The sequence below is a fragment of the Rhipicephalus microplus genome, chromosome 7 (genome assembly GCF_043290135.1).
Source record: "Rhipicephalus microplus isolate Deutch F79 chromosome 7, USDA_Rmic, whole genome shotgun sequence".
Lineage (NCBI taxonomy): Eukaryota > Metazoa > Arthropoda > Arachnida > Ixodida > Ixodidae > Rhipicephalus > Rhipicephalus microplus.
The window spans coordinates 7,971,587-7,997,868 of NC_134706.1; the positions used below are offsets into that span (position 1 = coordinate 7,971,587).

At 48.1% G+C, this 26,282-nt stretch overlaps 1 protein-coding gene across 12 annotated transcripts in view; it reads right to left on the minus strand.

The window, feature by feature from the left end:
* The window catches only part of LOC119179960 (RNA-binding Fox protein 1), a 405,655-nt gene that overhangs the window by 300,923 nt on the left and 78,450 nt on the right, over window positions 1–26,282 (minus strand). The gene's annotated exons all lie outside the window — the stretch shown is intronic.

Here is a 26,282-nt window from a genome sequence, read left to right on the forward strand (position 1 = left end):
GACTCCCAGGGGGCGTCACAACGATGCACTGTTTTAGAAAGACGTAAAATGCAGAGAGCGCGACGATATTCGTTGCAAAGCAGATATATTTTATAAGTATGTCCGGGTTTCCATCCCATTTTTAGAGGAAATCTAGGGCCGTAAACGTCCTATCATTTTCTCTTTTTTTTTAAATAAGTTGTTCGCGCACGTGTGAGTGTGTGTGTGCGTAGCGATGACTGTTTCGTCCGAAAGGCCCGCAGTAAAGACCCGGCCACAAGAATACGAGCCCTCTGGCACCAGCGTGCGAGTCAAGGCAATATATACCGCTCTTTTTCGAAAAGCCCCGCTCTTCCGTGGGCACGCGTTTGTAACTGTTTGCTTACGCTAACATCTGGCAGGCCCTCTGCGCTATCAGGGCGAAAACGCGGCCTTCACAGGTTGTCACCGGATAAGATGCATTTCGGCAAGGTGCAGGCATCAATCAGCCTTACTGGCAGCAGACATCGTCACCACCTCTTCACGCGGAATAAATCTGCACTTTTCGCGAGATAGCGAGTCGCGGAACATACGGCGCCGGCGTATATAGGCCGCGTTGTCCGTGAGACGAAAATGCACTTCGACGCGAGGTATATAGCTATAGCTTGCAAGTGGCGTCGTGGGCGCAGTTTCTTAACGAACGGAATCACAAACATGACAGCCTCGATGACGTAAAGACGGCATAATCACGTCGCATCTAGCCTGTTTCAATATGACAACGGTGCCCCAATAACAAGAGAACTCTACTACGCGTGGTTCTTCAAGGTGCACACAAATCCAAGCACGTTCTTGCCCATAGGTTCGACCCTTGCACACTACAGCGCGAAAAAGACACAACGTACAGAACAAAAACGACAACGACACGTTCCATCCGTTGTGCGTTTCTTGCACTGCAGTGTGCCAGAATAATGTAACAAACCCAACTCGGCCAATTTAATCTAATCTAAGCACATGAGCTTCAAGAATCTTTGGACCCCAGCAAAAACGCGGCCGGGATTCGTTCCCAGTGGTATGCAGTCGAACAGCATAACCGCGCGCGTAAAAGGGGAGATACGACAACATCAGATAGCAAAGCGAAGTTCACTTGGCAGTCCAAGTACATCGCGATAGGGTAGTGACACAACGAAACAGCTGCGAGTAAGGAAAGTCCGTTCGATGAAAGCGAGGCGAACGACGTATCGAAGCGCGGCAACCATTTCCCGTTCGTATTCGACTGCGATCAATCGATGTTGTTCGTTGGCACCCGGTGGCGGAGGCAGCGCAGTGGAACGCTTCCCCCCGCCAGACGAGTGTATCCTGTACACGGCCAATGCTGAGAAAAACAGGCCGCCATCGGATGGCAACCTCTGTTATACGGAACCCATCTGTATTTCCTGCAGCAAACACGAGTGCACTCGAAAAAAAAAAAAAAAAACCTCAATGGATGCCTTTCCTGCACCCTTCGCCTGCTCCACTGCCCTCGAGGATGGGAGCCTGCTCACACAACTAAGGCTTGTATCTCCGAATGTCAATGTTCCGCTCTTTTTTTTTTTTTATCAAGCTGCATGCCCCTACTGAAGCGTTCCGTATGCGGGTCCAATAATTCCATATGTTTCCATACAGAATACATATGTTTCCCATATATTTCCCATGCATTTCCGTAAGATTAATACGGAAACATACGGAATTATTGGGCATCGCATACGGAACGTTTCAGTAGGGGCGTTTCGCTAACGAGCCTATATACCTTTATTTGCATTCTTTTTGAATAGCATTCACCGAGTTACGTTGACAATCAAAACAGCCCTTCGTTACACTACCATATTATATTATTTTATTGTAATTATTTCCTGGGAACAGCGGCCAGCCTACGGTATACAGCTGTGTTTCATTAGTTTCAGCCCGGCGGATGCTGATTCTCTAGATCACGCTTTGTGCAATCGGTGCTTGCCTCTGGGTAAGCATTGATGAGCCGTGATTTTCTCGAATCAAACTTCGCTCTTTCATCATTTTTACATTCTTCTCAATTTCCCCACGCGCCTATTTTACCCGCCATGGCCGCTCAGCGCAGCAGAGTCGGGGGACACAGGTGGTGTTCCATTGACGGTCGCATTTCGACGGGGGCGAAGTGCAAAGAGCGCCCGTGAGCTGTTTATCGAGGTGGGCCTTACAACAGGTGGCCCAGATGGTCAAAATTAATCCGCAGTACCCCGCTACCTCCCAATTAGAACGCAATTCTGGAGTGCCTAACCCCGGCCACTGTTAGACGACCTTGGGGCCCAGGCTTGCCGAGGCCTCCTTACGTCACGGTGTACATGTAGTCACGATCGTGCAATAAAGACGGATATGCAGCACAGTGAGTAAATGGCACAGCAAACAAACAATCGGTCCACTAAAACGTAAGAAGGCAACGGTTCGGCCAACAAATAGCCGACGACGACCGGTGCCACAACCCTTCCCGACGTGCCGTAGACCGGGAATGTAGAGAAAAAGAAAAAAGAAGAGCCTTGCGTAAGAGCCACAGTGGAGGCATCGTCATCATGCTGCATTCTGACGAAACTTCGCGATGTCGTTATCGTGGTGCGGAAACACCCTTTCCTATACAGCATGCCGGTTTCAGACTCGGCATCACGTGAGAGTGCCTCGTCAAATGAATCTCTCCCAAAAACACCGCATACTTCACTGCTCCGCGGTTTCCTTTCTCTCCCTCCCTCTTTCCGTCGTTCTTCGTCCTGTACTCAATTGAGCTTCCAGTACTCAATATCCATTACGTTCCGCCGTTGTCTTCCAGTATATGACGATACGAGAGCGGCCTTCACTGAGCGAAACTAAGAAATTGCGACGCTCAGCGAATCAGCCCCATCATAACCACACGCCATCTACACTACAACTTATGAACAACGAAAAAAAAAAGGGGGGGGGGGGTATATGCGATACACACAATGACAACATTCTTTCCAATGGATAGATTTCTTTTCCTAAATTAAATAAGAACGAAACGAAAAGCGCGTATGCGATAGTCATTTATAAATGGCATCGGCATAAAGAAAGGGCGGTTGCCGCGAAGCCGTAATCTTAGCGGAAAGACGAGCCTCTTTTTTTGGCCGGGGATCTAAGTGAGACAGATTCCTGGGCGCCTGTAATGGGAGCGCTCGGCCAAAAGTCATCACGACTGCCGTATAAGAGCTGCATCAAACAGCGCCGACACTGCCATCGCATTCTTCGCGGAACCTCGTTAAGAGCCCCACGCATTGGACGCAGTCGCAGCTAAAGGAGTACTGACATGAATACTGAATACTTTCTGATCGCTGCTTCAAACAAAAGCACTGGTGTTGAGAACCGTAAAAAAAAAAAAAGAGCATTGTGGTATCTGAGAATCCATCAGATATATTTTTAATGCCACTAAAATTTAGAAGAACACCTTTAGTTTCGTTATCGAGGGGGCGGCTTCTCGGCGACGTATCGTTGTAGTGTGACGTCACGGGGAGGCAGCAATTAACTCCTGTTGCACGTAAACGACGATGGGGTCATTTTTGTCCAGTGACCGCGACATCAGTTTCTGCGATTCCGACTGGTGCGTGTACAGGACGCAGAGTTCTTCGCAAACTCGGTGTAAATGTGTTCACTCGTCAGGGTAATGTCCATTGCGGTATATAGGGCTCACTTGCTGATGCTCAGTGACGAAAACTTTTAAAAATCGGGGCGAAATGTTTCATACGTGTAGTCCGATTGCGATGTGCATGCGGCGAGCGTTAAAGAACTCCAGGTGGTCGACATTTCCGGAGCCCTCCACTACGGCGTCTCTCGTAATCGTATGGTGGTTTTGGGACGTTAAACCCCACGAATCATCATCATAGAACACGTGCACAGATTTGTCCGGCGTGGGATGCACTAACTCTGATGGGCGACACGACGAGTACAGAGAGAAAGGCGGGGGAAGGAAGGTAAAAAAAAAAGAAACGAGCTAAATTGAAGAAACGCCATAAAAACAAACTTTTAAGAGACCAAAAATATACAAAAAAGAAATGCAGCCACAAATAGATACAGTAAAGATAGCAAGAAAAAAAAGAACGAGGAAGAGAGATAGACAAAGAAGGAGACAGAATCGAAGATAGAAAAAAAAACGGAAAGAGATCACAAGAAAAATGAATAGAAATAGAGAAACTGTAAAGTGAAGAAGAAGAAAATATGGGAGGAAAGAAAGAGAAGACCGAGAGGAAGTTATGGAGGTTGCCCAGCTCCACACTTTTTTCAGGCTTGGCACCACTGTGCGGCAAAACTGTCTTAATCACTCCCTCGCTTCACGCACGGTCAACACGGAAATGCCGTCGACCACACGCATCAGGAATCCTAACGTTTTTATAACAATTCCGAGTGACGCGAGCAAATGCAACTGCGGCTGCGCAAGGTGGCCGCGGCCACACGCTGCAGCGGTGTTGAGGTGAGAGAGAAGCCGCTAAACTAAACAAAAGAGGCCAGCAACAAAAGTGGAGATGAGGACGGGGGTACACACCTCTAAGGTAAAGTAAGAAAAAGAAATCTTTCACGACGCAGCACCTAACGGAGGATTATGCCAATTTGCCTCGCCATCAGAAAGAGCGGCACGCGTGCAGACGTTTGGCCACGGCGCCTTCGCACCTGTAATGCTTTTTTGTTTTTTCAGGCGAGCAGCTGTCGCACAAGTCGGTGACGACGAGTCCATTAGAGCACTATACACTGCCGGAGGATGCGCACGGGAGAAGAGAAAACGCGCTTCCGGGTCTTCACAGGGCGTTTCGCAAACACACACACACACACACACACACACACACACACACACACACACACACACACACACACCTATAAACGTATGCCTGTGTAATAGTACGACAGCGTTAGGACAGACAGAAGAGAAAAGCGACGGCGTCTGCAACGGAGAGCATATAGCCTCGCACTTTGTGCGAGACGAGAAAAAGCCTAATGAAGACGGCGGGCCTGCCTAACAAGTGGGCCTGTTGCACACGCGCTCTCCCGTCGCCCAACACAGCCTCGTTTCCGTAATAAGAGGCGCGCGCACCTATAAAGGCAAAGGGGGCTGATGATAACTGCGTCGCCGTCTGCGACGAGAGCCGCTAATGTGCACGCCACCGTCTTTTAAAGCGCTGGAAGTATTCGAGGCGCTTCCCCTAATGAGACGCTCCGACGAGACACTTGTAAGAGGCGCTATAGACTCGTTCTTCGAGTCACTTCCTTTTTCTTTTCTTTTTTTTTTCATGGTGTCGAGTAGGATCGCAAGAACAAAAGCGAAGAGATCGTTTCCAACGTAGCACGCACGTCAAAGAAGTCGTTCTTAATTATCTTTACAAACGCGATTCTTTAATACAATCTAGGTCTAACATTTCCCGACAACCTTGGTGCGGTGAAAGTGGGAGCCATGTGCGCATACACGTGCTACTGAAAACGCAAGTGAGTGTTGCGAATCGTTCAGCCTGAAGGACACCAAATTGTAGAGAAGCCATCGATGATGGTTGGTTGATTGATTGATTTGTGGGGTTTAACGTCCCAAAACCACCCTATGATTATGAGCGACGCCGTAGTGGAGGGCTCCGGAAATTTAGACCACCTGGGGTTCTTTAACGTGCACCCAAATCTGAGCAAACGGGCCTAACACATTCCCGCCTCCAACGGAAATGCAGCCGCCACAGCCGGGATTTGATCCCGAGACCTGCGGATCAACAGCCGAGTACCTTAACCACTAGACCACCATGGCGGGGCGATAATTGTTGTTCCTGCATACCAATAGCTCCATGCTTCAATAAACCTGTTATTAATAATAGTATCTGTGGTTTGACGTCCCAAAACCAACAATTTATTATGAGAGACGCCGTAGTGGAGGGCTCCGGAAATTTCGACCAGCTGGTCTTCTTTAACTTGCACCCGAATCTGAGCACACGGGCCTACAGCGTTTTCGCTTCCATCGAAAATGCAGCCGCCACAGCCGGGATTAGATCCCGCGACCTGCGGGTCAGCAGCCGAGCACCTTAGCAACTACACCACCGCGGCGGGGCAACAAAACGTATTTTGCATATTGAATCAGTGACGGGGTACATATTTTGAAAAAGCAGGTAACCAAGTAACTTTCATTGATGTATGCTTTACTATTTCCTTGTTACTAACGAGCTCGCTTCCGACCTCATTTCTCATGATGACTATCATACAATTAAATTTCACTAAGTGTTTATCCAAATTATTATTAACAAGGCACTAAATCACAAATTGCTTAGATTATATTGATTTAGCCTTAATAATCAGGAACTACGGCGAATAAAAAGGGATTCCGATCCCCATTTCCTTCTCGCTATGACAGAAATCCCGAGGAAAGCTTAGTACGAAGGAACCGAACTGGGCGCGCGTATTGCGTCCCATAATAAAAGCGGAGGCTGGTAGCATCACGACGAGGAGAGAACTATAGACGCAACGTTACGCACGTAATTACATCGTTATCGTGCTCGGAAGTGCCTTATCGGGTCCGCTCCTTTTGGTCCCGGCGCCCCGCCACATTGCGCGTACTTGAGGCATTCATTCTGAACTGCTCCAGTGAAAGAAAAGATTACACGACCCCAGTGGGAGATTACTTTCACAAGAAAGTGTTTAATGTAGGGAGAATATAACTACGTCACTTCCGTCACGGAAACGACGTGTTTGTACACAGGTATCAGTCCTTTCTCCCATCCGCAGCGTGGGGTGACAAACCAGATACGCGTCCGCTGCCTTCATCTATATATAGCACAAATGTAATTTTTTTTCTTCTTCTCTGTCAATCTCTCTTCGTAATTATCCGAACTAAAATATCACTGTAGTGAGCAAACAAGACGACCATGAGCGAGCCAACACTGAAAACAGAAAACAAAGGGACAATAGGGTAGCCTCACGAGGAAAAAAAAATGTTCAAAAAGGGAGACAAACGGGCCACCAGTAAGAAGCTGACGAAAAAAAATTCAGAGAAATGAGCACTGCGACCCAGAACACCGCGACCGTATCATCCTCGAGCGAGATGAAAAGCGATAGCACCTAATTGGTTTCGCACAACTCGCTATATAATAGTATACGTCATAAACCTCGAATGTCAGAAAGGAAGTGAGAAAACGAGACGATAATGAAACGAATTACACGACTCAAGTGGGAAATTTGATTTTCATACGAAATCGTTTAGTGCAGGTAAACTAAAATGACGTCACTTCCGTCACGGAAATGAGATGAATATAATCGAATAACGGTGCCATAATTGAGGCTGTCAAGTAGGTGTAAGACTTCTCAAATAAGGCAAACACGACTGCGTTCGTCGCTAATTTTCAACAGCGCAAGCAAAAGTTGGGAGAGAAGTTTTTGACGGAGACAAATACTGCATCAAGATAAGTAGCTAGATGCCCACTGCCGATTTTCGTTTCCTTTATTTATCGAGTGGTGTTGATGGCGCACACGTGCCGCGTTTTATTTATGCGCATCTCCTGCACTCCTGATTGGAGGAGAACTGACACGCATTTTAAATAATTTCGAATCATAGTTTTAAAGCGAAACCCCGCTGTCGAACATCCTAAAAGCTTATGATGGTGCCTGGGAATGCATTAAATGTATTTAATACAGCTGCATTAAAAATTGCACTAAAGTTACATATCGAGTAGAGGGGTTTGGCAGTAACATCAGAGTTTTGTACGCTCTAGAGGAATTTAAGCAATGTCTGACGTCACAGGAAAGACAGCAACTCGCGGCGTAATAACAGCAACTATAGTCCATCACACGTGGTGCACGTGAACAACGGCGAATGATCGTGTTGACTCGTCGTGATACTTACCGTTGCGGTGGGGCTGGCTTGCAGATGCCGTGTGACCGAAATTTTAAAAGTGCAGGTAACTTATTTTATACGTGTTTTGCGGCTTCGGCGTGTGCAGACCGTTAGCGCTGCATAACGAGAAAACATTTTTGCTCCTTTCGCGATGCCTCAAAATCGTGTCAGTGATCCTTTAATGCGTCCCCTTATGGGTTCCCTCGCCTCACTGCCTGTCGGATCCGTTTCGTTGTGCGCGTTACAGACACTACCAATATGAGTTGCAACAAGTCGTCCGCGCTCAATGGGGCGCCTGCACCACACAGCGACATCTACATACCAGAAATTAGTGAAGTATAAGGACTGCCACGATTACTGGTACTCTGGACCGATCTAACGTTTGTCGGTGCTACCTATATAGTAACGTTGGGTGCTACCACTCAGACTTGGGCCGGTTCAGCCGCAGCTGCCACGTTGCAAACTGGGCGCGACTGCTGATCCGGATAAGGTTGCATAAAGCTGTAAAAGCCGAACGACATCATCGACAGAAATCGGCAAACACCTCGTTGCACTAAAGTCTTGCATCTACTTTCGGTGCAAGAAAGTCTAAAAGCGCCGGCAAAGCTGCAGCGACCTGTCGATACTTGGTCGGTGTTAGACGAGCAGCGAAACGCGCCGAAGGCGCCGGCGTGAAAAACTTCGTTTTAGAGCCTGCCACTTACCGACCTGCCGCTAAACACCGACGCCTAGGTAGAAAGAGCAAACAAAAGCCGCTCGGGAAAGGGAGGGGGGGGGGGTGCTTCGAGCAACGAGAAACTCTTTGCTCCCAGCTCGCGCTGCTCCAAACGCCTTCGATCAAACGCCGAACGGCAGAGGCAAGCTCACACGGGATCGCTTCAAAGTGCCTCAGAGGGAGGAAGGCACTCCTCAGCGCGCTAATTACTCGCCAAGCACCGCGACACCGAGCTCGAACGAGCAACTCGAGCAGCTTTCCTCGAGAAGCGCCAATCAGTGTGCGTCTTCGAAAAACACGCCAACAAATATCGAACTCGCCGGGGAAACAAGGAACGTCGATACTGCTGCGATCGTTCGGACTGTATACCGCGGAAACGACGGTCACGAGGCGTCATTTAGGGGTGCGCCTTCGAAGCTTAGGAGGCAGCAAGGTTCTCTAAACCGTGGCATACGAAAAAATAAACGGAAACTCGAGTTCGATAAGGAGAACTTGGCAGAGTTTGTGTGCCCGAGTTTGGTAAACTGCAGTATAACTTCGGGCGCAATGCAAGAAACAAAAAAAAAAGAGCGGAGGAGCGCTACACTATATACCAACTGCTATACCATTTCCACGCATGAGCAGTGGCGTGAAAGAGTGATGTCGGCGTGTCAACAAGCTGCTACTGCCTATTTTGCTGGTGTCCCCTTTCACGTCACTGTACATGCGCGAAAGTTTTATCGATAGCCTTTGTCGGCAATAAACGCTCGAAAGTTTGTCGTTGCCCTGCCTCCTTCCTAGAAAAGAAGTTATTGGGATGTCGGCCTGCGGTTTTGCGCATGCGCAAGGCTACGAAAACCCCGTTGCGCTTCTTGAGGACGACCGGACTTCGCCAACGCCCGTGAACTAACAGCGCGAGCTCATGCTGTGCATGCTCGAACTAACTGTTCGGACTTCCTTTTCTTACTTTTTTTTCTTTCTGCTCTGTCCTCCCCCCTCCTCTCGTAGGATAGCCGACCGAGTCAAAGCTTGGTTAACCTCCCTGCTTTCCATTTCTGTTTCTCTCTCGCTCCCCCCCCCCCCTTTTTTTTCGTGTCTTTACCTTTGCGTCAGAATTGATACGTTTGGCGAACTGACGTCTTAAGGCTACCGGTTTACCAACACGGAAGCTACAAGAAACGCTCTAGTTTCGAGTCAAAACATCAGTGAACCATTTGTTCTTTTCGGTGGCTGCGTCTTTCCTCGTTTGCAGTATGCGTGCAAATAAACGCGAAGTATGCAGCGCTGAAACGAATGGGACGTATATAGCGGAAGGAACACAACACAGGAGGCACTGCATACACTCAAGAGGAGATTAAATGGTGAGAACATATACGTACACGCGAAAAGTTTGGACAGGCGAAGAGCAAGTGGCGATGACGTGTGCGACACAAAATAAAAAAGAAAAATCGCGAAAGGACGGCATAACGTTTCGTACAAATAAACAAAGGCGTGTCAGTGCAAATGCCCGCAATCCAGGTAAATGCAGTGGAGATCAGCCGGAAGTTTCTCGTGTAACCAGATCGACGTTTGGCTTGGACATGACTCCTTAGCTTCGCTGATGCAAAACGCCGCTATTGGCAGTCCGATTCTTATGAATAAACAGCACTTTAGTCTCAAAGAAACGTGGCGTGCTTCCACACGTCTGGCAGCGATTGTTGATTGATTGATTGATATGTGGGGTTTAACGTCCCAAAACCACCATTTGATTGTGAGAGACGCCGTAGTGAAGGGCTCCGGAAATTCAGACCACCTGGGGTTCTTTAACGTGCACCCAAATCTGAGTACACGGGCCTACAACGTTTCCGCCTCCATCGGAAATGCAGCCGCCGCGGCCGAGATTCGAACCCGCGACCTGCGGGGCAGCAGCCGAGTACCTTAGCCACTAGACCACCGTGGCGGGGCTGGCAGCGATTGTTGTGTGTTTCTGCTGTCGTGAGCGGGTGAGTCATTGTGTTGTGGTGGCAAGCGTGCTGTAACTCCCCAGTGGAATATGTGCTCGTAATATGACACTAAAATGTACACTGAAAAAAAAAAAATCGAAACATCTCTCCCACTCACGCTTTTCGTGTATATGACGCTTATTATTTTTTTTAGCGCGTTAGCGATTCGAGCGAGAAAAACCGAAAAATAAGCCGCAGACTGCCGTACCACTTGTGGGACAACGCGAATGTGCGGAAGCCCCGCCTACGAAGCCTTCGTTCCACTGCCAAGATAACGTGCCCAGGCATAAAGCTAAGTCACCTAATGAGCTTCTTCCCTATAGGCTACTTTCCGTAAGAAATACGGGCGCCGCATTCTCGGGCTGTTAAGCCACTCTTTTTCTTGCTGTCGTAAATCGCAGCATGAACTAAGACCCTGAAATATTGCATGCTCCACCAACCCAACCCTTTTCATGGGTATGCAACGCATTTCATTCGCTCGTCAATAGTCAGTTATAGTATGCCGGGTTTAGCGGGATAGCGGGCTTACCGTGATAGCGGGATCGAAGTGCGCATGCGCCGATACGTACGTTACCCGTACCGCCACCATACGCACGCTATTTTTTTTTTTTTTTAGATCTAACGTAACCGTGTTCGCGTGGCCTACGTAGTGTACGTAAACATGGCGGCGCATTCGGACGCCCGCTTCGGAGTGATTTTCGCCTAATTCTTGAAAGATTCACTTCTTCCGCAGCAAACGGCTGTTTAAAGTGGCTTCGCTTGCCTTCAGCTAGCTTCGATGACCGAGTATTGCAGATAAGCTAGCGTAGTTTTTTCAGATAGCTCCCCATTTCGAACGTCTCTATGCCTAAGTAGAATATCGACGAAAACAAATCGGCAATATGTTTTCGCGATTGGTGGGTGGTACGTATTCATTTACTCTTATAGTTACTAAAGCAAACTTCTAACAATGCTTTGCACGCCGACATATGCAAACATTCTTGTTTCCTTTTCCTTTTCACTGTTACTTAACCTATCAACCCTCCGATAGGTGGCGCCACCATCCCGGCTAAGGCACGCAAACTACGCATACGCTATCCCGCTAAACTATAAGACGCTGTTCGCAACGACCGTTTGCTTCACGGTAACGTCATTCCCTTAACACCCGCTATCACGCTGACGGTAAACTATAAGTTTCTAACGACACAAGACACAAATATGGTAGCGACAAAACCAACGCGTAAGATAGTCTAAACGTATACTCGCAGTTTTTATACACAGAGGCCCTCACGTCATTACATATTCTGTAGAGGACACCCTGCCTTCATTTTTTTTCTCCACGGGGTCAATAAACTCCAGCTTATTCCACAACCACTACACGCGACCGCTAAGTTTGCGGTCGGCCCCTCGGCTTTTCTTTCGCCGCAAAAGAGAAAGAAGAGCCCTGATTGTTGTCCTTGTGCCGCGGGTATAGCGACGACACGAATCACTGGAAGAGGCTCGCCGCAGTATCCAGGGAATATCGGGACAACAAAAGGAAATCTCCCGGGAATGGGGACGGTGCGCCGCGTCTTCGCTTAAATCAAGGCGCCCGCCCGCCACGGCGTGCATGCAAAAAGAGTGCTTTGCGTCGCTGTCCTCTGGTTGTCGTTGTTGCAGCAATATTTCCCCAAGAGTATCCCCCCAAGAGTGTCCCAAACTCACTTCTTTTTCGCCTTCTTTTCTTGTTGCGTATCTGCTGCAGGTTTTGCTACTGTTGTGGCTACAAGACCTTTCCACAGCCACTGCGGAAGCAGTCTGTGCCTAACAGCCTCCGCTTGTTCTCGACAGCGTCGAATGAGAGCGGCTAACGAAGGACGCTTGTCCCACAGCGCTGAAGTCAAATACAAATTAGCAAATATCTCGCAGCCGAGATACGTGTGACTGCGCAAAAAGAATTATCCGCACAAACCATTTTCGCGACGTGGCCAAGCTGTATGTACTGGACTATGTCCCTAAGCTGTGCCCATGTTTTACATACGCTCTATATTGCGTATATGTACAGACGCGACCACCCTTAACGGAAGCACCCGAGTGCACAGCAAGTTTAGCCTTTGCTATCTAACAGAAACATAGTAGCTTTGATTGTGCATAGGACCACTGGTGGTTGAAAGTTCCCGACTCCTCTTGATACACTGATGATGTGCATGCACATTGTTTTCATATCCACTTGCTGTTAGATGTTCATTGACGGTGCACATTCGAGTGTTCCCTTTAACCATGGACGGCACTGTACATAGTGCTTCTGATGTCATTGTTCTTATTCTTTTCGTCTTCCTAATTTTCTGGTCTTCGCGAGTGTGTTGAATACTATACGCCGGCGCAAACGTAGTCTATCTTTCCCCATATTATCATATATAGATAAAAAAAAAAGAGAGAGAAGTCCACAGAGACCCCTCACAAATGACCTCAAACGTCCACTGCAGGAGAAATGCACCTGCTCGTGGACTCGGCAATGTTTTACGAAAAGGCGCGAACACCATCCGTCCGGCTCATGACGTCCATTTGAAGTGCACGCCCGTTGGTGCACCCTATAGTGTGAATCCACCTTCGTTCAGGGAATGCCGCGGAACTGTAACATCGCACTCGACTGCAGCGTAAACTGATCAAAAAGAAGGCAGCAGCACATTGCTTCCTCTCCTCTCGACAAATCACGGAATGTGTCCAAAAATCACACGTAGCAAGCCCATCTATCAGCCGTTGGGATGATTTAAACAAGGCGCGCTCGCTCATTACAAAGATCGCCGCTGGAGGTCGCTACTTGTCAACGCGTGCAAGCGCGATCACACTATATATGTGTGCCTAGTCACACTGAAAAAGCCCCGCATTCGAAGAGAAGAAAAAGTGCCCAAGGTCACGAGGCTCGGTAGTTACTTTGCCCCTGTCACCTCTACCTGCTTAGCTTCCAGCGCTTTCGTCAGGACGAGAGAAGAGGGAATGCAATTGCAGCATCCGACGAACCTTTTGTAACTCCACTCACCCTGCACGGATTCTTATAAAATTTGCGGCATTGAATTCTCGAGGTAATTAGCTATTCCAGTGAATTCATTCCATGGTTACTTGAAAAAAGTGTTTCAGGACCCCTTTAATGGGGAAGGCAGCGCTGCGACAAGCCTTCACCCCCCCCCCCCTCTTATTCCCGCATTCCCCTGAACGGGAACCCTGGGCATGTCTATGTATGTTCTTGAGTATATTTTGCCATACATTGCCCTGTTTCACTTATAGTTAGCTCGAGAATATAAGCTTGCGCAGGTTCCCCAAACAGAGGGGGCGAAGCTTCACCCCCGCCTAGAGTAACTGTATATGGTCTCTACGGGACCAGAGTAGCGCGACTGTTTTGCAACGCCGCCAGCAACCATGCATTGCAAAGAAGCTGACACTCAGGCCAATTTCGCATTGGCGCGAATCATCGCTAGTAAAGTTCAAAACAAACCCAGCTGGTCTTCGCGCATTTTCTGAACGCGGCTCATGGATGCGCGCGGGTGGCTGTGGATCAGCTCTATGTGCGCACCAAGTCTGCAGTTCTACCATCACTGCCATCGGAATGTCACAATGACTGGGTAAACTGGTAAAAGACATTTTGTCAGTTTTACCAGCTGCTGAGTGCTCCTTCGTTTGTAGCGTACATGCTAAAAGGGAACTGCGCTGTTCTTTGTTGCGCATTCACATCTGTTCGAATGGAGACTGATCACATATGTCTTCATGAAAAGGAAATATATTTATTTGCCACTGACGTAGCTACAAGAGCGCGGTTGTCGAATTCGCTGAATTTTACAGCGAAAGCCATTGAGATTACAAGGGCCGATTCCAGCGCCGTAGATGTCCCCCACAGCCGATGTCCGCGACCACTATCGCACGAAATTAGAAAAAGACAAAAACCTAAGTAAAACAATGACGCTTTTGAATATCGAACTCGAGATTTTTTTAGTGGTAGTCCAATACTCTACCGCAAGGCTTCACCAAATCTAGCAGCAAACTCTAAACTGACTTTATGTAGGCTGCATATCGGGTAAGAATTTGCGTTTACGTGTGAAATAGAAATTGTTTCAGAACAGTTAAGTAACAACCGTGCGTCACACCACGCGAATTGTGCAAAAGAGCACGCCGTTATGCTCTTACGCGCTTCAGAAGCCCAAGGCATAACTCTTCATTGAGTTATGTTCACCGAGCCCCGCCGCGGTGGTCTAGTGGCTAAGGTACTCGGCTGCTGACCCGCAGGTCGCGGGTTCGATTCCCGGCTGCGGTGGCTGCATTTACGATGGAGGTGGAAATGTTGTAGGCCAGTGTGCTCAGATTTGGGTGCACGTTAAAGAACCCCAGGTGGTCTAAATTTCCGGAGCCCTCCACTACGGCGTCTCTCATAATCATATAGTGGTTTTGGGACGTTAAACCCAACAAATCAATCAATCAATCAATCAGTTATGTTCACTAAGATTAATCGGGTAAGTTCATGTACCGTCTAGGTCATCGAATGTCGCATTTCGCCAGCGTAACGTGAATACTGGTTGTTCCCGCTCGTTAGCCGCATTAAAAATTCCAAAGAAATTGAAAAATGTGAATGTAGAAAGACAGAAGAATTTGGGAATTTTCGCTCTGCACTTTTCACCACACGCTGAAAAAAACGTCGTTTCGTTTTTTTTTTTTTTTTTTTTTTTGCCGCGCTATATTTAGTCAGCTCTCACGTTGCACTTTGTTGGCAATCGGGCAAAAAAGCAGCCTTCAATCAATGGAAACAGTGCGTGAAGGACGCAAGGTAATTATGGCAATATGCATCACGGCAAAAAACACACACACACACAAACACACACGGCAGGGATGTTGTCTGCAAAAACAGGGGGCGATTTCGCCGCAAAGAACACGTAGTACAGACGCTTTGAACCTTGTACCCTTCAGGTCTCGTTTGGATTGTTTCAAATTCTCTTTTTTTCCGCGTGTGGTAGAAGTTTGGAACAAGCTTGATGGTGCATTGCATGGACTGAACACTGTAGAGTTCGGGAAAAATTTTATGTGTTAGTCCCATAAATTTGTGCGCACTATTGTTTGTTTCTGTGCTTTCGTTGATTTTTCTGTACCCGCTCCTGCAATGTCCCAGGCATGGGACAGCAGTATTTGTAAATAAATAAATACATAAATAAATAAATAAATAAATAAATAAATAAATAAATAAATAAATAAATAAATAAATAAACAAACAAATAAATAAATAAATAAAGCTGGTTGTAACCAGGCAAGATGACGGACCTATGCGCTGCTCTGGTCCCGTAGGGACCATATCCTTTATCCCCGCCTCCTCATCAAGTCAATGTACAGGCCGGATTTTGTGCCCTCTTCCCTATTAAGCCAATGTATTGGGCATATTTCGCACGCCCTCTTAGGTCACTAAGGGGGGGGGGCGACGGCCGCCCCCTCTGCCCCCCTCATGCGCGTGCCTATGAGCTTGAGCGCTTTGCTTTTGTTTTATTTTTGTAATTGTAGCTGCTGAGAAGTGTAGCCGTCACAACTACCACTGACACGCAACAAAGTTGCAACGTCTTCCAACTTCCCTTCTCTCGTTTTTTAGACTTACCTAGCTAGTAGGCTATATATTATCCACTCCACGTATAGTTTGTCCTCCAGACCTCCTAGGCTAAGTTTGTTCGTGGGATTTACGCCAAGCCAGAATCGGTTATGAAATATTAACGAAAATGGCGACGAAAAGTGAGCCATCGGTGAGTGCTCACACAGGGCTGTAAACCTTTTTTTCTCCGTACATATCCGTGTCCGACCCTTCTGCAGAAAGTTTAGCCCGACGTGTAAAGCCTTCACGCCTGTCTGATTGCACTCAAGGAACACTAAAAGTAAAAAAAAATGAGTTGGTTTAGGTTGATGAAGTGTTCGCTGTGAACTCTAAATGTCGTTAATCTTACCCTAAAAAATTCATTAATAGAAGAGGAAATCAATGTCAAATCGCCATTTGTGAATTTCGCGCCTAAATCTGCACGCATTGCGCACACTAAGTGTACTTTGCTGTTTTTTGCCGACATCGTCTCGAAGAAATTATCTGTAGCTTCGTATGTTGACTCTGGCCCTATCAGCCGGCAATGCGCTGTAATTTTACATAATAGAAACTACGTAGGCCTTACTAAGTAGCGTCAAAATTCATGACGCCAAGGCGTTTGGTGCAGGAATTTCAAAGTGGCGTCGCCAGCCGCTTTTTTTTTTCCTGTTTTCTCGTCTACCAAGCGTCTTCTCGCAGCGAGCGCGATGATACTGATACTGTGAAAGCTTAATATGCTAACAAAAAGAAAAAAAACTGCTTTTTTTCTTTAGCAACATTTTAATCCCATATGCTCTGGGAGTACGGGTCAAAATCGGGCCGGTAGCTCAGGGGGTAGGCCGATAACACCCCCCCCCCCCCCCCAAAAAAAAAAGAAAATTGCTAAAGGGGGGTGTTTTGCCAAGGAAAAATAACAAAAATTGAGTTTTTTAATGATTCAACAAGCCCCCTCCCCTCCTCCGGAAAAAAGAAAGAAACTCCTGGCTACGGGCCTGGTCGAAATACCCCATGTTCCGCAAAAGACGTTTCTGCGTAGTTCCGCCACGGGCAAGCAAATTCTGGCTGTGCGGCAAGCACGGACGTGACTGCCGGTCCCGACCAGGGACTGGCAGGAGCTCAACAATAAAGTTGTTTAACTCACTCACGTGACCACACGGACGCTCACGGGCGGCGCATGCGCTGAGAACAACTCACCTGCAAAGAAGAGAAAGGAAGTAAATCTCATTATTGCATGCGTAACGTGACACTGACATGACAACGTTCACGGAAAAATGGACACACAAAACAGATGAGACAATTTTCTCGCGGACGCCGCCATTGTTGCACGGAGGGCGACGCTGTCCGTCCGGCAACACACTGGCGCGCGCAAACACAAACACTCGCCTTTGCGTGGCTACACTGTATAGCACGGCCACGCGTGAATCGAGCCCTTTTGCGCACGCCATCTCGCGCACTTTAAGCTGTCACCCCCATATTCTTGTTGATTGATTGATTTGTGGGGTTTAACGTCCCAAAACCACTATATGATTATGAGAGACGCCGTAGTGGAAGGCTTCGGTATTTCCGACCACCTGGGGTTCTTTAACGTGCACCCGAATCTGAGCACACGGGCCTACAACATTTCCGCCTCCATCGGAAATGCAGCCGCCGCAGCCGGGATTCGATCCCGCGACCTGCGGGTCAGCAGCCGAGTACCTTAGCCACTAGACCACCGCGGCGGGGCAATATTCTTGTTCGCCTTACCCACACTAGAAAGGAGAAAAACGCCAGTCGCCCGACCACTCCGAAGCTCGTACGGTCTATCGAGATCGGGCCGGGTCACATGAACAGTCAAGCGGGTGACGACAGTGCGGATCTGACGGTAGGGTCACGTGGTTATCTGCGAAACTCGGAGCGCGCATGGTCAAAGCTCGGTGAAGTGTAGGGTTTGACGAAAATTCGTCTGGCAAGGGAAAAAAAAAACACGGTTGAAGAAAACGTACACTCGCACACTAAAACACACACACACACACACACACACACACACACACACACACACACACACACACACACACACACACACACACAAAATCAACGTTTCGGCGCCAAAGCTCCGTGAGTCGCCGGAGCCATAGAGTTTCTTGCTTGCTTGCTTGTTCCTTTCTTTTGTGGCTCTCACCCACTAAGGGGGATTGGCCAAGAAGCCGGTGGTTAATGCAAGTCAATAGCCTAATCTAGAAAATCTATAGAGTTTCTATGGGGGGAAACCAGGCTGCCTGGGGCCTTCATCTTCGTCACAGTTAAGGCCGAAAGCTGAGGAGTTCGTCACCACATGACGATACGTCGGTTGCGCGACGATTTCGGAGGCAGTGAAACACTATCTACGCGAAGTGCGGGAAGGGAAAAGTGCAATCAACCGAGGACGCTAACTTAGGTAACTTTATGGGCCTTTCTCTCATTCAGCGGCTCGTTTCGTCTCGCAAGACGTCTGAGCCATAACATAGCGCACTATTAGGAGAACCCGCAGTGAAATCTTTGTGAGAACCTCTGTCAAGTCGGTGCAAAATTTGAGAAACCACTCCCGAGAGACGTGATCATCACCTTCGACATTTTTAGTGAACTTTCATGCTTTGTGTGGACATTTCAATTGCGTGATTACTTGTGTGTGTTTTTTCCCCGACTCTGTGTGGTGTGTTCAGATTTCTGTATTGAAAAACTTGGACTCAGTGCATAACTGTTGTGCTATGCACCTATGTATAACCTTGTGCCTTGTGTTTGTTATCTAATATGCGATGTCCACTGTAGTGCAAGAGAAGAGGAGCGCCACGCGTCAGCACTTACCTCTCCTTATATATATATATATATATATATATATATATATATATATATATATATATATATAGCGTTGTTACAAATATTTGTCACACGCTGCAATATTCTTATCATTTTCTTTTCTCTGGCCTCGACGGAAACGGTGGTAGCTAAGCAGGGAGGGGTAGCATGGGCAAGAGAAATACGTCACATGCTCCTCGTGGCCTTGAGCACTTCTCTTTTCTTTTTTCTCTTCGCATAGGCGGCTTTTTCAGTGTGATCGCGCCCTCACGGGTGCACAAGTCGCGGCCTCCCGTGGCAATCCCAGTAACCACCACGCACGCAGTGCTGCCAGTTCTAGAGAAATTTCCCTAGATCTGGGAATTTTCGTTGCATTTAGGGGAAAAAGGACAATTCGTCAACATCTAGAGAAAATTTTTGCTTCCACGTGGACCGAGCAGATCGGCGGAGGCGTAGAGTTTCGTACCATAATACCTGTATGTAACTCTATGGACGGAGGGACATCCCGCCCTGGCTGGTGGAAGAATGCAAAGAAATATTTGGAACGAATATATGACAGTCAACATTTCTTATAAACATATATATCTTTTCGTTACCATTCAGCAGGTTGCGAGGGACGAACTGCCACACGGCACAACATGCTTCCATGGTTAAAACCATGTTTCCTCACACTATCCTGCATCGGATATGAAAAAGATTGAGAGTGACGTTTTTCAAGACATTGCTTATACATTAAGTAAGCGTGATTCATGTTTTATACGAACACCACCAAGCATTTTCTGTGGGAGAGTTGCAAAATAACAGAATTGATGATTAATTTTTGAAACCTACCTCGACGGAATATTTCACGTACTGCACTTCATATGCTCGTTCTGGTTATTATTATTAGTTATATTATTATGACTGTTGTTATTGATATTATTAATTTGTAACTTGCATACTATTACAAGTGCACTGAATTGTAGTGACAGCTAGCAGTGTTCCTAAATGTTATTTCGATAATTTACTTCTTCTTCAACCTTTATGCAATGCCTTTTTTTTTTTCTTGGTGACTTGTAGCCCCGCCGCGGTGGTTTAGTAGCTAAAGTACTCGGCTGCTAACCCGCAGGTCACGGGATCGAATCCCGGCTGCGGCGGCTGCATTTCCGATAGAGGCGGAAATGTTGTAGGCCCGTGTACTCAGATTTGGGTGCACGTTAAAGAACCCCAGGTGGTCAAAATCTCCGGAGCCCTCCACGACGGCGTCTCTCATAATCATATGGTGGTTTTGGGACGTTAAACCCCACAAATCAATCAATTGGTGACTTGTACAAAGTACTGCGATACTACATGTCCCCCCTCCCCCTAAATGTTATGACCGCTCACCCTTGTGGTTTCATGGGATGAAATCACAACTTCATGGGATTTCATGGGATGAAATGTTGTTTAAAGCTTTTCAATTTGTGCTGCAACATTTTTTTTTCACATTCAGCACGGTGATTTTAGTGAATATTTTCAAGCAAATGCACAAATATAGTTCACAAAAGTGAACTTGAAAATCATTTTCCACAGCACAAACACATATTAGTCTTGATGAAAATCTAAGGTAGTCTAGGGATTTTTTTCACTCCAGAGAGGGAAAAAGTGGCTCCGCAGGTTGGCAGCACTGCGCGCACGCCATGTTCAAATCAGCCAGCGGCTGATGAAAGGACATTAACAAGTGATTTTTGAGCGTCTACCATCGTGTGTCGAGAGCAGACACACCAATTTATGGCCGACTTTGATAATTCACTGTGAAATGCAGGCCGCGTTCTGCGCTATATTATTTGGCTCGCGTGTTCTCAGAAAGCCTCTACTGCCGAGTGTCGGCCTTTTCAGCCCATGCTCACAAAGTGATGCAGGGCCCGTTTAAAACGTGCGTGGCTCTGTAAATAATAATAACAAAAAACATGACGACAAATGGCGGCTTCGATTGAAAGGGCGTTCAGGGGGAAGGCTGACAACAATAGAGAGAAAAAATCCAGCGACTTCGCGAGGGACAGCAAACTAAACGCGAACAAATCGTCACAGTGAAAGCATGCCACAAATAAAGAAAGAAAGAAAGAAAGAAAGAAAGAAAGAAAGAAAGAAAGAAAGAAAGGAAGGAAGGAAGGAAGGAAGGAAGGAAGGAAGGAAGGAAGGAAGGAAGGAAGGAAGGAAGGAAGGAAGGAAGGAAGGAAGGAAGAAATGTTAATCCTAGTTTCGCAGAGACAACAGCGCGCCACGTGGACATCCCGAGCGGCGACGAAAACCCCAACGTCTCATCTCGTTGTCCCGAGCCTGCAGCTATCGATGACATGAAAGTCCGCGGTGGTCTAGTGGCTAAGGTACTCGGCTGCCGACCCGCAGGTCGCGGGTTCGAATCCCGGCTGCGGCGGCTGCATTTCCGATGGAGGCGGAAATGTTGTAGGCCCGTGTGCCCAGATTCGGGTGCACGTTAAAGAACCCCAGGTGGTCGAAATTTCCGGAGCCCTCCACTACGGCGTCTCTCATAATCGTATGGTGGTTTTGGGACGTTAAACCCCACAGATCAATCGATCAATGACATTAAAGTCGGACGTGTTGGGGCCAGAATTAGCAGCCCTTATCTCACGCTATACCCCGGAGATCCGTACCTCAATAAAGTGGTGCGGCGGTGCTTCAGCCGTAAAACGGCATCCGCCGTATACATTAGCGCAGAGTATCCGTCAAAGCCACGCGAGAAAACAAATGTAAAAGAAAAAAAAACACGGACTATATTAATGAATCGCAGTGCAAAAGCGTGACGCGTTCGTCTAGTAGACACGACATTTCAATATCGAAGAGAACAAAATTTCCAATTAATGCCTACACCAATTAGGGCGTGTAAATTTCTCTTTGATTGATTGATTTGTGGGGTTTAACGTCCCAAAACCCCTTCATGATTATGAGAGACGCCGTAGTGGAGGGCTCCGGAAATTTCGACCACCTGGGGTTCTTTAACGTGCACCCAAATCTGAGCACGCGGGCCTACAACATTTCCGCCTCCGTCGTAAATCAGCCGGGATTCGATCCCGCGACCTGCAGGTCAGCAGCCGAGTACCTTAGCCACTAGACCACCGCGGCGGGGCTTGAACAACAGCGTCAATGTAGGCAACACCTTGATTCCTCCTCCGCATCATCATCATCATCATCATTGTCGTCGTCGTCATCATCATCATTGTCAAATAAACAATATCGATTAGATTTGTGGGGTTTAACGTCCCAAAACCACTATATGATTATGAGAGACGCCGTAGTGGAGGGCTCCGGAAATTTCGACCACCTGGGGTTCTTTAACGTGCACCCAAATCTGAGCACGCGGGCCTACAACATTTCCGCCTCCATCGGAAATGGTAAATTTCTCTTTGTTAGACGCAGTATTATTGGTAACTAATCGACAATCATGGGCAAGAAATGCTTAGGGGATGTTATTATCACGTAAATGCGAAGAAGGAAAACTGGACGTAGAGATAACGCCACTCGCGGGGAACGAACGTGCGACCTTCGAATCGACGACTGCGATGCAATGACCTAACAAGCGGCGGTCATCCCTCTGCTTGTGAGGTGACGCCACCGTGTGAAGCAATCTACAATGACGTCATAGCGACGTCATGATGACGACACAAACTTTGGCGACTTGAAACGTCATCACGTGGTGGTGGTTTTTTTTTTTTTTCGCATCCCTCGCGTCGACGCCGTAGCAATAAGCTGGACGGAACCTTGGTTAGAGCTAGTTGGTATACTGGTTGATAAACCTTTTCGAACGCGTCTTCGTTCAAATCGCGCCGCAACGGTCGCTCTCAGTTACGACGCCGAACGGAGCCCACTCGGGTTTCCGCATATCCTCGCGAAGCGGCGGCCTGCAAGATTGCCAGCCAACTCAGCACGTTACTCTCTCATCAAACCGCCGTGCAGTGACAAAAAAATCACAGCATATTCACGGAGTGAATGATGATTGGTGGGGCGCAGCGTTCGTCAGTCTGTCTGTCCATTCGTTCTTGCGTCCGCCTATCTGTGTGATCCTTGGTGCATCCGTCCGTTTGTTCATTCGTCCGTCTGTCCGTCCATCTCTTTTTGCGGCCATCCCTCTGTCTGTCCGTCCGTCCGTGCGCCCCTCTGTCTGTCCGTCCGTGCGTGTGTCAGTCCGTTCGTCCGTCCGCATGTCTAGAGAAAACTCCAAGCACAGCCATCTCGCATCTTTTCATCATGTATTCATCATATACAAGTGCCCCCATCCAGCAGACATTGTAAGGACCGCTATTTCGGGTATGTGCCACTGGTGGTTACGTACTACGAGGGACGCACAAGCCACGCCATAAACAGGAGCTTCGCCCCTAAGACAGGCTGTCTGCGCTGGATGCCCATCTGCGCCCGTCCACTCAGCTGCGGATGCATTCCCGTTCAAAAAGTTCCGCGGACGCCCTCCATCCACTGTTTCCATGACAGACATCCGCGACAGGCCTTAGTATCGTTTTTTTTTTTTTTTTGCTGTACCTCGCTTTCCACTCTGTTCAGACTTCTGCGTGAAGAGACGTCCACCGGTGACGTCGCTTCTCGTTAGCGCCGCGACCAGTGTGACGGCGCGAAGCCCAAAAAGAAGTCACGTCTCTCTCTCGCTCCTGGAACGGGATTTCGCTCAACAAGGGCCTGTCAGACGCCGACGTAGCCCCAAACTCGGACGACTCGCGAAATAAGAACGCATCTCGCAGAGGATAGAAGAAAAAAAAAAGAAAGCGTTCAGTGGGAAAAATGGAAAAATCGCCCTCGGACTCCAAGGCGTCTGACATGGATCTGGATTCGCCCAAGGGCCACCGCGTCAGATCCGTTCACCGACAACAGATATGTATGGTCTTGTGAGGGGGCCTCATGATTGGATCCCGCTCGTTCGTACTATATGCAACTTTCGATGGCTCGTCGAACGGGAAAGAAAGAAAGAAGGAAAAAAGGAAAGAAAGAAAGTGAGGCGTTGACGCAGGAGGCGAGGGAAGAAAGATTTCTCATCATCGTTACCATCGCCAGAAGTGCAGGCGACAAGTGTTCAATTTACCGGGACGTGGAGCGGGAAAAGGAGCTCGGGCGCTGCAACCTCCTTCCGCTTTCACGTAGTCATGTCCAGTAGCATTCCCATACTTTATGCATACTGATGGGCCAACCTCCATGCGAGATATGCTGCAGGGGCGATCAGACAGATCAGTATACTGACAAAATGTTGCCCATGGGCCACAGGCACGCGCGCGGGCGTTCCCCCCCCCCCCCTTTCCCTCATCTTCCCTATAATCATCGAAGAGGGCGCCACAGACGCTGCACACTATAATCGTAGCTTTTGGACTAAAACTGTAATTTTTCTCGAAGGTGTCGACGTACCTTAAGGGAAGCAAGGACCCGAGGCTAAAGCCCCTAGAACTTACCCGAGGCGTCTCTCAATCTTTCTCTCACACACACACACACACACACACACACACACACACACACACACACACACACACACACACACTGCCCCTCCATTAGCCCACACCAAAATCTGCCCCACAACCAAGCCACACACAAACGCATCCACCCCTTCGCGGCGATGCAAACAAAAGTGTGACGCCCCTTCCCCCCCATTTCCCAATACAAAATCCTCTAGATATTAACATGCCCAAAGTTCCTGCGCTACACACACACAGCAAGCGAATGATTTTCTACCCCTTTGGCAACGTTCACCGCACTGTGGTCTGCAACCATTTAGTTCCTTCCTATTCGTCCTCCTTGCTTAAGGAAGGAAGAAAAATAGAGGGAAAAGAAAGGCAGGGAGGTTAACCAGCCTATAGGCAGCCGGTTTGCTACCCTGCGCATCGGAGAGGGATGGGGGAGATGAAAGAGAGGGAAGAGAGAAACACAGCACATTCGGCAGCACACGCGCGCACACTCAGTCATAGTCCAGTCTTGTCTTTCGCGGTGTGTGACATTGCTGATACAGTCGCTTGATCCTTGCTTAACGTCTCCAACGCAAGTATAGCAAGAAAAGAGATTGTACAGCAGCACGCCGCCATCCAAAACCATACAATCGCAGCCACGTGCAATTAATGTTTCGTTTCTGTAGAAATATGGCTATAACGAAAGTAGACAAGACGTCAGGTCAACAATTCTTTTATCGAGCCTGGTGGCACAGATGTCACCGCTCCGTTATAAATGGGATGTTCATAGCATCCGTCCATCGATACAATTGGTTCTTTTTGCTATTTGTCGCAGTTTTCTTTTTTTATATATCAAGAGTACTGCAAAGGATGCGCAGGATTCCCCTTCAGCGAAGGCAGTGGGAGGGGGGGGGGGCAGGCGAAGGTTCGTAGCAGCGCCCCCCTCTTCATTAGGCCAATGCCAGGGGCAACCTAGCCGCCCCGCCCCCCTTCCTCGCGCGCGCCTATGAAGGGGACTGTCAAAGCATCATGCGCCGTATACTATAGCACATCACTCCCCTTTGACCTCCAGCGACTAGTTCTTGATCGGCAAAAGTAGGCTCGGGGTCGTGAGCACGAGCTGTATGATGTCGACAACGCAGAACATGATCAACCGCGTCTAACAAGCTTGCTAGTTCCCTCAAGCGTTCTTGTTGGCATTTGGCGATCGAAGATTTGAAAGAGCGCAACGAAAAGAAACGTTTTCTAAAACGAACAAACCAATCATACAAAGCACAACACAAGCGCACACCGTAAATACAAGTACGTATTTGTCACTACAAGTTTACGGACTTACCGACCGAGTCGACGAGGCTTAGCACATATTCAGTGCACACAAGAAGCATGCATCTCCGCAATACGTATACGATCGCATCAGACCAGAGAGAACTCCTATGCGACCAATACTGCGATCACAACAAGGACGCTAACTTGATAATCGTTTCTCTCTTTTTTTTTTTTTCGGAGAGAGGATATTTACCAGCCCGTTCCTACAGAATTGCCGTTTCCAGCCTACTCAAGCTTGCCAGTCGGTTACAAACCGCGTGTTTTTTGAGCTCGCTCATTAGCTCCACCCTTGGAGGATGGAGTGAACTCCACCGCAAAGCAATGGACGTCCCGCACAAGTTACGCTACGCTCTAGCATTTCACTCGCTACTAATACCACAAACATTCAAACTATTATTGCAAAGCGCACCTCTGATTTTCCGACGAGGGAGCAAAATACAGGCAAATTCGGCTCCTTTCGCGAGACTCTTTACAGACGAACCAATCAGCGACGGCCGTGCCCGTGAACTCGGAGATCAGGCGAGTCCAAACTGTGCGGTTGAGTAGGGGATTCCGTCAGCCCCGCCACACGGACCAGACAACGTTTTCGCCGTGTCGCCGAAGAGGTAGACGGAAATTAGGTGCCTTCTTGCTTCATGCAAGCACCACCACGACTACTACTACTACTACAAGACTGCGCGAA